Source organism: Anomalospiza imberbis, chromosome 7 (assembly GCF_031753505.1).
Source record: "Anomalospiza imberbis isolate Cuckoo-Finch-1a 21T00152 chromosome 7, ASM3175350v1, whole genome shotgun sequence".
NCBI lineage: Eukaryota > Metazoa > Chordata > Aves > Passeriformes > Viduidae > Anomalospiza > Anomalospiza imberbis.
In genome coordinates, this window is record NC_089687.1 from 7,657,519 (window position 1) to 7,670,470 (window position 12,952).

Genomic DNA, 12,952 nt, shown 5'->3' on the forward strand with positions numbered 1-12,952 from the left:
CCCAGAAGTGAAAACAGAATATTCTGGAAAGGGAGAAACAAGCAGAAAAAGGGGACAGCAAAACAGAGGACAGGTGCTGGGAGTGGACATCTTCAGGGGGCAGGTAACCATGGGGAGGACATTGGTGACGATGCAGGGACCTCTCTCAGGACACTGTTTTTTTGTTTTTTTTTTTTTCTTCCAGGCTGGCAGCCCAGATGAAAATTAAGCTTCAGATTTGCTGGGGTCACGTAGGAGTGAGATCTGGTGGTCTGCCCACTCACACAAGGGTTTGGGAAAAAGGGATGTGCTGCAGGAATGACAGTCCTGTGTCTCCCTCACTAGAGGTGTGAGCTAAGTGGGCTGGGGAGGGAACAGACAGCTTGAAAAGAGATGGAGGTGTGAAAGAGGGCCCTGCTCAGGAACCTTGCAGGTCTCAGTCTTCTCTCTGCATTCTTTGCACCTCAGAGGAAAGAAATATCCTCATGCTTTCATTCCAAGTAATAATCTTGTGTTGCTTTAATCACCTCTCACATTCTGAATTTGCAGAAGAGTGGATTGGTAAAAAATTGACATTTGTGTTAACACTGGCTGTGTTTCTGGTTGGTAAATGAAAAATCTGTCCTTTATGAATTATATCTATCTCTGGAACTGGAGTGAAGGATGGGAAGTTAAACATATCATTGATACAGACTCAAATTTCATGGCCCATCAGTGTCCCTTGGTGTGTGGGGCTGCATGGCTGAAGTTGTCAGCAAAGTGGTTGTTCACAGAAGGACATGGGGCTTAGTCATTACTTCTTTTGCCAGGCTGGGCTGTCTGTAGACAGGATTTTATCTTAAGACACACAGATTTAAAGATAACTTTCCCCCCTCCTTTTTTTTTTTTTTTTTTTTTCCCCCTTTGGTTTGGTTCTCAGCCTGGCAGTAAAGCTCGAACCTCTCCAGCTCATCACAACATCCAGGGAGAGCTTGTGGGAGAGTAATGACCAAAAAGCACAAGATCTGCTGGCAACTGATTAATAACAGAGTATTTTAAAATGTGAATCTGACACTTCCATGTTTTATTTATAGAATGTGGAGTACATGCAAATAGAGTGTCTTTGGGATTGCATGCTGAGCCCTGGGACATTTACAGATCCTAACTATAAATCTGGAATCAGGCAACACACCCCCACTGTGATATCATTGCTGCTGTAATAAACATGAGATGTTTCCTCTTTTCTCTCTTTTCCTCATGTGAGATACTGCAGATTTCTGCTGTCTGGTCCAGTACAACCATCCTTTGAAGACATCTGGGCTCCCAAACTGGCAGGTCAGCCCTGAGCTACTTGTCTCCCCTTAAAACTGCTGGAAATTAGGGCTCAAGTTCTCAAAAGTCACCTAGTCCATGTTAAAAGCATGTGGTGACAGCAAAAATTAATCGGTTAATTGACACCAAAGCCTTGCCACCAAAATAAATGAAAACCCATCAGAACTGGGGAAAGCAGAAGGTGAAATGTGATCATATGAAAAATAGGATGATCATATAGCCAGGTCAGGAGAATAATGTAAAACAACAGGACTAAGAGAAATGGCAATTGCCTGGAAATACAAAATAAAGGATGTGAAATAAAATTAGAGGATAGTATGAGAACCAAGTGTAGGATGGTGTAAGGCATGATGAAGTCCTGCCTAGCAAAATTAAAGAGACAATTACATGTAGGCTGGTGTAGATGTGACAGACAAGACTGTTGGGGGAAGATTTAATGTGAGGATTTCTTGGGCTGCACTAAGAATGGAGAGAGATGCTGCATCTGACGAATGAGATAGAAAAGCTATATTATGCAGAATTATCTATAGTATATTGTTATGGCCTATCCCAACTATGAAGCAGATTTAAACTTCACAGCTGATCACCTCCAGAATTTAGAAATGTCTCTGAACTCCCTTCTCTACAGACACACAAAATACCATCCAGAAAATCCCAAGCAGTGACTGTAGCCTTTGACTCCTGTGCTTGTGGTGTGGGCTGACCTAGGTGCAGGTACAATCTGTGGGCAGGGCATGGCATTTTAATTATTCCTGCTCTGCTTCCAGGGCTTTCCTCTAAGCAGTTTCATTGGTCTTTCCCAATTATTTGCAAAGGTTATATGGAAAATTGTGCATGAAGAGAAATCTTTGCTCAAGGAAGATCTGAATTGTGACCTTGTGTCTTAGTTAATTCTTCGTCGCTTTATTATCTACCTTCTTCCCAGCTCTGCACTGACTGAGCACAGTGCTGGTGATTTGGGACAGCTTGTGGAGGCTTCTGGCTTCCAGTCACTCAGACATATCCTCTTGTGGATATCTCCCACCCTCACAGGAGTGAGCTGGTGAGGAAGCTGCGTGTATTTTACTGCAGCAGGAAAATGCTGACGGGACATTCGTTCCACTTATTTGTACTGAGCAAATGGACATCCTGAAAATTAACAGTGAAATTCATTTGGAGTTTAATTAAGTAGGAAAACCCCACAATTCCAAAGGCAGATTCCCTTAAATAGCAAAATGATTCCAGCTAATAAAAAACTTAAGGAGATAGGATATGCTCAGAAATAACATATCCAAAATTAATAGCAATGAACTATATATCATGCTGTAGCACTTGCTGTTTTCCTCTAGAAAGGAACAAACTGCCAACTGCATTTCAGAGGAAAAGGAGGGTTGTGTCTTTGAAGGGATTACTGCTCATGTCTTCACAGGGTGGCTTGGATCATCAGAGACTACCTCAGCTTAGAACAAAGTGCTCAGAAATGTCACTTGGCAGCCAGGCCCATTGCTGAAATCCTAAAAGAAACAACTTACAGAAAGTTACCAGACAGAGTCTTAATTGGCCCAGCTGAAGCGTCTTGCTGGGAATTGTGACAGGCAAAGTCAGCACTTGGATCTGTAATTTGTAACCCAACATGACTTTGGAATGATGTTAAAGTACAAAATGTGCATTTTTGGCAGCTGTGCTCCCATGTTCAGTCCAGTGGGGCAGAGGCCTGCTAGGCAGCTGCTTAAACACAGGGATCTGGTGCCATCTGAGATCGCATGGGCAGCTTGCTGTACTTCACATCTACCTCAAGGAGGTCTCAGATACCCTTCTGATGTCCTGAAGTCACCCCTCAGGTGGCACTTCAGGCAGCTGGAGGGAGCCCTTGACATCCTTGCTGGGTGGAGCAGCCTCCTGAGATGACAACTTGCCCTGTGCATGATACGGTGAATCTTTGCACTGAAACAGGAGTGGTAAATTACTGACAGAATAGAAGGGGGCAGGTTCAAGCCTGTCTGTGCCATCTCCTCTCCCTGTCTGACATCTCTCTGGCTGTCCCCAGAACCTCTGTGCTCCCCTGTCCATCACCAAGCCCTCCTGCTGTCAGCCAAGAAGCGTTAAACCTGCCTCTGGCCCTTGCCTTGATGGAGGGAACAGAGGAGAAGCACCTTTTGAAAAGGAGAAAACACACAAGGTTGCTGTCTTGTTCACTGTAAGCTGTACATTATTAAAGGCCCAAGTTGTGTTTATCCAGAGCTCTCTGCTAGAGCTGCAAGATGGATAGAAACAGGAACAAGGGCACAAGAAACCCTTCCCTGAGGCAGTCCTGGGGCTGTGTGTCATCTGTGGCCCAGCTCTGACAGGATGTTGAATTTCTCTAGTGCTTCCCATGAAAGCCTTGCAAAACCTTTATTTGAGACTAAAAATCAGGCTCACAGGGGTAAGAAAACCCTCTTCAATTTCCAACAGCGTGTGACAGATGTATCCAAGGAGCAGGGAAGACAGCAGGGAGAAACAGAGGCAAAGCATCATTGCTGCTGCTTGATCACCGGACCACCTTCAGCAGTTTTCAATGGCCAGAGCACTTCTTCATATGATTTCTGAATATTTAGAGAAGAAGCTGATGTCTTTGTAGCAGCTACAAAGACAATGGTAGACAATGGTCCCCAAGACCATTGGGGACTCTCCTTTGCTGTGTTCTGGCCCTTGTGAATGGGTTTGGAAGGGTAACTGAGGAATGAAGATGTTTTCCCTTTTCAAAAGCAGATACCTGCCCATTGCTCTAAGTTAGGCAAAGTGCCCTGGGGCATTGGGTTTTGTGATTGGAGGCACATTTTGGAGCCAGGACCAGGTGGTCACTCGGAGTGCCTCATTTGGCTTCAGCTTGGAAGTGCCCACCTGCCTAGAAACTTACAGGAAGCTCAAGCACAAATGTGTATTTAATGATGAAACACAACTCAGACAATGTTCCCTACAGCCCATCCAAAATATTCTGAGTCAATGACAATGTAGGGCTCAAGGGCAGCAAAATGGGACCACAAATGAGGAAAGCTGCCGTGGCCAAGCTGAGCTGTACCTCTTTGTGAGCATGGTTTGAACCACTGGAAATATCAGATAAGTGGATTTTTCTCATCCTTCCATGTTCCAGACAAAGCTAAATCAACATCCTCCTGTTTGAGTCATGTTAAAAGCATGGACATAGCCAGTTCCTGAAGCCCATCTGCTCCTTTTAAATTTTCCAAGCCAGGTAACTTGTTTTTGTGTCTGATCCCCTGTCTAAAGTCCAGTGTTTTCTGCTTACCTCTATTTCTGTAAATCCAAGTGTGCTGTGTGAAGGGAGTGAGTCTACTAATCCGTAACTGAGGTCTGCAGAGTGAATTAAATGTACTGAGTGCTGCTTGGTGAGCTTGCAGAAAGAAAAAGCTGAAAAACACAGAGAGAATAAAGAATGATCAGACTTGATATTTTAAACAATTAACATTTTCAAGCCCTTTAAAATGGAAGAGAACATCTGTTAATAAAAGAATAAAATGGAAAAACCAAAATCCTTTAAAACCAATTATGCAAATCAGCAGCAGAAGCTCAGATCTGTCGTATGTTACTTCGAATTTTTTAGTAACTTCTAATATCTTGAGTGAGGAGTCACAAATGCATGTATTTGCATCTAAAGCAATTTCTAAAATGTGAAAGGTGAACAGCATGCACAAAGGCAGAAAATTAAATGGAAGCTAGACAGGACAAAGCACACAGTATTTGGAGAGGCAGAGCTCTGGCCACGTTGAAAAATAAAATAAAGGACAAACTAAGTTCATCAGTTCAGTAGAACTGATAGGAAATGTAAATTTTCATCCCAAATGGAAATCAGATTTTAATGGAAAATGAACTGGATTAAAAATCCAACAAAACAAACCTTAAAAACCCCTGAAGTGGTACCTGTCAAAACACATTGAAGTGTGGATCTGATCCAAAGGGAAATCACAGCAAATTGGTGTCTCTGCTATGTGGCTGCACCTTTACAGATGTTTCCCCCTCATCCCAGATATCTTCCCCAGTCCCAGGGAGCTCCCTGAGTTTTGGCCCAATTAGCTATGAACAAACAAGCTGCCCCAAAACACAGCAGTGGGGCACCTGTGCACTCCCCAGGCTTTCTGCCAGGACTTTGCTTATTGCCACTTTTTGTTTTTTGGCTGCTCAAGTTGTGCATTTCTTGTAACCGCTGCTCTTTTGGAAGCAAAGAGAGCTAATTTCTATAGCTGCAAAATGAAAAATATGTTCCAAACTTGAGAAGACAGAAATGTAATGGTTGCACCTTTCAGGCTGACCTAGAGGTGGAGTGATTTCAATTAAAAATCGATTCCAGTGAGTACCAGACAGAGGAGAAAAGGAATAAAGTCAGAAAGACGTTTGCAAACTGTTAAAAAAAATGTTTCATTCATATTTGAAAGACTAAGAATGTTCAGACTTGCATTGCAAAGTGATAGGGAAAAGGAAATGTATTATCTGTCTAGACAAGGATGGCAAGTTCGCTGCACAGGTACCTCGCAGAAAGACCAACCCGACATCCAGCGCTCCCCCTGCTGTGTCACACACCCAGCACTCCAGGGAGGGGCGTCCCGTCCGGCATCAAAGCTGCTGCTCCCGGGTGCTTCGACTTCATTAGCAAATAGAAAGGGAAAATCATTGCAGATGGGTGGTTGGAGGGGGAGGGAAGGGAAGGAAGAGAGTTAAAATGTGTTAATGCTGCAGGGTACTACAGAGATGTGCTTTAACATTGCTCGGTCTGGGCTGGCTCTTGGTGCATCCCCCGGTGCTGTGCTCCGGCCGGGGGAGAGATGGAGCCGCGCCCGCTGCTCTGCCCGCACAGCGATGACAGCGATGACAGCGATGACAGCGATGACAGCGATGACAGCGATGACAGCGATGACAGCGGCCAGCCCAGGGCAGGGATAAACCCAACATCTGGCAGGGCTTGCTCCAAAATACCCAAACCAGAAACCAGCCACCGCTGCCCATTTTCACTCTTGCTCTATCTGCTCCCTGTTCTGGGCACATACAAACCTTTATTTGCCAGATTATAATCGGTGGCAGGTCCCTGAGTAATGGCTGACCTAACATGAGACAACATGAGAAACGAGGAGCTGTAGAGAACTTCCTACAGAGGCTGTTTCCCAGATGAGTTCCGTGATGGAAAGATGCTGTCCTGTTATTTCCCTAAGGAAGCCCAGCAGGCTCTACCTGACGCTCCCATTTACAATAGCTGTCTTCTGCTTAGAATGGCAATTGTGTCTCTCTGGCACTTGTTTTATTTTTATTATTTATTTTGCCTCTGTTTTCTAATTCTACAGCTGCAGATCCCATAAAATGTAGAAGCTAAATCACATTACTCACTCCTGACTCGAGGAATGCATTAACGTGAATGTTGTGAGGGATTTCACAAGGCACATTTTGAAAATACGAACAGATCTTTTATTGTAACCCCGTTTTCCTTAATTCCCCCCGAGACAATCAAAATTCCATTGAATTATAAATACCAACCACGGTGGGATTGTGTCTGCAGACCCACAGACATCAGGGCATGGAATACACATCACTTTTATGGAGTTGAAGTCTAGAAGGTCAGGCCATGTGAAGTCCAGTGTGGCCATGGCCATCACTGGGTCTGCAAAGCCCACAGCTCTGGTGCAGTGGGAGGGACTGCATGAGGTGGTGGGAGTGAAAGCCAGGTGGCAGAGAGCAGTGTTTTGCTGCCACCCCTCCTGCAAACAGCACCTGGTTCTAAAGAATAATGTTATTTAAACTACTAGAATTAATCAAAGAAATATTTTACAAGCTTTATTGTCTTGAACAGTCTGGTCATACCAGTACTACTGGAAAGAAAAAAAGGCACATGTAGAAGTTCTGTGGTGAAAAAATATGGCACATATGGTGGTTCAAAAAGGGAGATTTCTAAAATGTTGAACAGCTGAAGTCGGTCTCAGCTTCACAATTGCTCATTTCACACCTCCCCATGGGCAAATGGGTGTTGGAACACAGCAGTGGGAGCTCTGACTGCACCAGACATCAGCAAAACCCTGCGTTGCCTGCCTTGCTTGTTTTACTTATCATGCTGCCTGCAGAGAAAAAGCCTTAAGAAATGTAGAGGGGTGTAAAGACATTGCACTACACTCTTGAGAGAGGAGGGATGGCTGGAGCTGATCCAGAGGCGTGCAGGGGCACAGCTCCCCTGGACCAGCCAGCTGCACCCTGCGGGTCAGGGACAGCCCAGCTCACTGCCATGGGAGGGACAGGTCTGCACTTGGTAGAATCAGACTGGGAAAAACGCTGAGATCTGGTGAGAGTGCAACATTACAGGAGCTGCCACCTGCCCCAGGTGGCTCTGGGGTCAGGGAGGACCCCCCCCAACACTACTGCACTCCACCAAAGCAAATATGACAACATGGATTGTAAACCTATGGCTGGTACAAAGCAAGAACTAACATGAGGAAGGGGAAATCTTATTAAAGTCATGCAGATCACTTGGGAGGCAGGGCTTATTTGGGCAAAATGCATTTTAATCTGATTTTAATGAGACTGATATTTTAAAAAGGATGTTGAAGAACACTACTGGGGATATAGAAGAAAAAAAAAGCTGTACATAGAATTTCAGTCTGCAGAGTTTGTTAGGCTCTATCTGAAAGTGGCAACATTAAGGAGTTTAAATTTTTTAAATTATCAAAAAGGAAATGGAGAGATAACTTGATTACCCTGGAAATCCACAGGGAAAGAGTAGTGGTTTATACAATTAAGTGGCTCAGGTTAAAGAAAGGTATAACAAGAAGGAATAAGAAGGGATAGGCTTTCAGCTTCAGAAAGCTGAAGCCAAATACATTCAAATGAGAAATCCAGCACAGTTTTTAGCATTGACGATGATTAATTACTGGGAAAAAATTACCAAATGAAGCAGCTGATTAACAGTCTCCCAGTGTTTCAAATTGTGACCAGTTGTCTTCGGCCCAGAGTGGACATCTTCAGCTGAATAAAATGGTGCCAGAATCCTTTCAGTGGTGCCAGGGACAGGATGAGAAGCAATGGACAAGAAGTTTCACCTCACCATGAGGAAGAACTTTACATTGAAGATGGCAGAGCACTGGAACTGCTGCCCGGGGAGGGTGTGGAGTCTCCCTGTTTGGGAACATTTCAAACCCAACTGGACATGTTCCTGTGTCCCCTGCTCCAGGTGCCCCTGCTTGGGCAGGTGTGGGTTAGACTGAGGGATCGCCACAGATCCCTTCCAACCCTGCAAGGTATACACACCTCCTGCAGCTGCTCTGTGGCTCCCCATGGCATCCCATCCTCCTGGACACATCCTGGAGCACAGTTCTCGAAAGTGGCCTGGCGCAGCTAGCCCAGGAATTGTTTGGAAACAAGTCTGGGCTTTTCCTCACTGTTTCATTGCTTGCCACTTTTTGCTGGGTTTGTTAAACACAATTATGTTTTAAATATTGCACAGAAATTTGGACTGAAATTCTCTCTGGCAGGAAACGCACACAAACGCACTAAAAAAGAGAGATTCCCACATACAAGGCTATAACTGACAATCATTCCTCAGTAGAATTGCTACATTTATATTGTTAGGTGAAGCTACACAGAGCCTGGCACAGAGTCCATTAAGAAATCCCTTTGGCTCTCTGGAGAACACTCAAAGCACAGGCACTAAGATGCTGCATTTAGAAAGATAATGGATAAAGATGAAATCAGTTTTTCAGATGAGCCTTCCATTTCCATAGGGACTGTCTTTATGGTTTCAGTGATGTAGAGTAAAAAGAAAGAGTATTCACTTCCTAATGAAATGAAAAATTTTATTAATTTGGGGATATTCATTCCTTTAAGAGCTTCACTACTGGAGTTCATTAACTCCTCAAATGTGGCTTGAGCTGATGCTGCCTTCTAGTCCTTGCCAGGATTTTCTTTCTGTTCCCTGGTGCTGGCCTGGACACAAAGAGTTTGCCAAGCCCCAACGTAACGCCTGCATTTACCAAGCAGAGAGATTTCCTATCAAAGGATGAGAGAAATGTCCTCATATTCAAATATCTGGATATTCTCAGCTGTTCAATCTGGCTGACTCCTGTAGCAATTACAGATCTCATCTTGGTCCTGCAAATCCTGTAGTGTTTACAGATCTCACCCTGGTAATTCATGTGACTTTCAAGGAAAGCCATGTGAGCTCTTTTTTTTTTTGAACCAAGTGAGGTGTAGCAGCAGTTCTAGCTGAGTGGCCGGGGGACCTGTGTGCAAGTGCTCTGCAGAGCTGGGGAGCAGCTCTTCAGGCTTTTGGGCTCCTGCAGAGTCTCAGTCATGCAGAGCCCCATTAGCAGCACTGAGCATTGGCTTTTGGGTTATTTGATCCAAGTAGTCGCCAGTGTGTAGGAGGTTTCAGCAGCATATGAGACTTTCTATTTACAGCATCAGGGGTCAGCCATAGCATAAGAATAAATTTTACAATTACAAAACATGTTTTCTGAAACTATTTGCTATGCAGTCAAAATGAAGAAGGTGTTACAGCAGCTTAAAAAGGAATTTCTGTTTTTTACCTTTCTTCTTTGTCCCACTTCCCTTAAAACATACAATGCTCTTGGCACTGCACGATGCTTTCTTAGTTTTAGTTAAACATTTTCTGTGATTGAGATGTGTCCCCCTGCAAGTTGATTACAATGTTTGCATGGCTTTGCATTGTGGAAATCATCTTCATTGTAAAACTCTGCAGAAAACAATCGCTAAAAATCAAACCAAATACCATTGTGGATTGAAATCTGCTATTCTTGCCTGAGCAAAAATGTAACATCATTGAGTGGGCGTTCTGCTGCCACAAGGTCAGCAGCATCTGTTTTTATGTATTTAAAATAACTGCTATGGGATAAGCACATGACATTTTGCAGTATTTTTGGATTTTGTTTTCTGAAACTAATAAATTATGAACACATGCTTCCTGGAAGGTAGACTTTGATGTAAAGAAAGTTCATCTGTAATAAAGCCAAAGGAAAAGAACAGTATGGAGACTGATGATGAACAAATTTTTGAATCTGTAAGTTTATATTTCTGTTTATCTCTGTCTATACATGCACACTAATCTTTTTCTATACATATATGTGTTTTCTATTCTTGCTCCACCAACATTCAAAAGCCAAGAAGTATTAAAGTAAGTTCTTCTGGTTACAAACCACTGTGATTATTTGCATTTTGCTAAAACAACATATTTATGAGAACCTGCCCCCTTCCATCAATTATCTAGAGCAGAGTGGTTCAACCTGTGGAAAAAAGGTGATGTGAAAATCAAAATATGGCCTAAAATATAAATGATGGGAAGAGTATCTTAGGTTGTAAAGTTGATAAATAGTAAATGAGATTTGTGAGTGAGAAGCTGATCCTTGAAAAAAGACATGACAGGAAGAGGAGTGGTGATGTGAACCTGTCAAGGTACAGCACGGGGAAGGAGGGAGCTGTATAAGTACTTTGAGGTCCAGAAAGTGATGAGCAATAAAACCATTTAAAGTCCCTGGCTGGAAGTGAAAGAAATGAAGGATGAGGATGCCACTTATGGGGGCCAAGGTAATCATCACATGGCTGAGACCTCAACAACAGCAAATAACCTCATCTGAAGGGAAGGCACCTGATGAGACACTTTATGGGAGGGAACAGACTGCCCAGGGACACAGGCAGAGCTTCCAGAAAAAAATTGGATACAACTTAGGACACAGAAGCAGAGAAAGCAGGGAAAAAGAATTGTGTGGCTTTGACCTGATCAGCACAGGGGATTTCCTGAGAAAAGGATAGTGAAAGGCACTTTTTTATAATCATAATAATGAAAGTGTTCTTATGGAGGTGAAACGGCAAAAGGTAATAAAGAGAGCACATTCTGGTTCTCTCCAATAATTGGTAAGATTTCCACATGGAAAATGAATCTACAAATGAAAGGTATTCCAAAGGCTTTATTGTTTATGAAGGAATTTGAAAGCAAATTATTGTGCTGTGGAGATTAGGTAGGAAGTTGAACTGTCAGCTTTTTAGTGACCTGAAATTCTAAAATGAATTGCTATAGAAAGTGGAACACCGGTGACAAATGATGTTTATAAAAAGGACCTTTGAGTCACACACAATTATCCTCCAGCTATCAGAAAAATCATGAACATTACACTCCTGCACATCTCCTCCCCCCCAGTACAAATATTTAAGGAGCAGTGTGGCATTTGAAATGTTTGAAGTGATGTGTGTACAGCACTCCAGGAAAGGTCTCTGGTGTTCATGGCACTGTTCTCAATAACATGAAGTGGACCTGGTCCCAGAGAGTACAGGGTCACAAAAAGTGAGATATATGAGCAAAGAGTGAGGGGCTGTAGCTGTGTCCTGAAGAGAAGAGGATTATTGAAACACCTCAGGCCTAAAATATAGCTAAAAAAATGTGCAGAGAAAGAAACTGTTTCCATGACTATGACAGGTAAAGGAAGAAGTACTAGACTTAAATTGCAGCAAGCAGGACTTAGGCATTATAAGATGTTTGTAGTTCTGGGCTAGCTAAGCACAAGGACACTCTGATTCTATGAGGTTTCTCAAAACACATCATGGTGTGCTAAAACACAGCCCAAATCAACACTTCTCAAAATGGGAACCAGCCAATCTGCCACTGTCCCTTGGTGAAGGAGCCATAGGCAGGGATTTTCTTCTTCCATGTTCTCTTTTGAACCACAGTGAAAAAGGCTGTAGGATTTCCATTGCTGAGGTTTAAAGGACAGATTAGGCAGACATTTGCCAGGGTTTTTTCTGCTTGTGTGGGTTTGATATGTGGTTTCAATTCCAAGTGCAAACTTTCAACCGGAAATTTGAGGAAAAGATCCAAACACCCAAATAAAGGACACTGATTTTTATCCTCAGTTCCACTTCTGCAGCAAGAATTTGGAAGCTGTTGGAGCCCAAATCCATTCAGCACTTGTGGGACTTTCTAATTTGCAGTGCTGGAAGGACATTTTCCAGAGTATAGGGCAGAAATTAAAAAGTCTTGGAAAAGCTGACGAGACTTGGAGAAAGCATTCCTTTTCAGAGGAAATCTGCCTTGTGGCAGATCTGGCAAGGTTTGCCTGGAAATCAGCCCTGCTCTGTGATCAGGCAAAAGTCCTGATCTGAGCTCAAGATGTTTAGAGAGAAATAATTCAGCCTCCCTGGCCATAGCTGTCTCTGATGAATAGTTCTGATTAAACTTGGCCAGTTTGTGGCACAAACTGTTTCTTGCCCCTGATCTCAGAAATGCATTACTTAACAGCATTGAATTCCCTAAAAATCTGCCAGGGTTGTTGATGTGAGGAAAGATCTCCAGGCAACCGAAGCGCTACAAGGGATGTGCTCCTCAGGGTTTCACCACAAAAGCACACTCTGGCTTCCTGAAATGCCATTTCCCAGGGGTTCCGGTGGCAGGGCTGAGGGTGCCATTGCTGAGGGTGGCGCTGCTGAGGGTGGTGCTGCTGAGGGTAGCACTGCTGAGGGTGGTGCTGCTGAGGGTGGTGCTGCTGAGGGTGGTGCTGCTGAGGGTAGCACTGCTGAGGGTGGTGCTGCTGAGGGTGGTGCTGCTGAGGGTAGCACTGCTGAGGGTGGTGCTGCTGAGGGTGCCATTGCTGAGGGTAGCACTGCTGAGGGTGGTGCTGCTGAGGGTGGTGCTGCTGAGGATGGCATT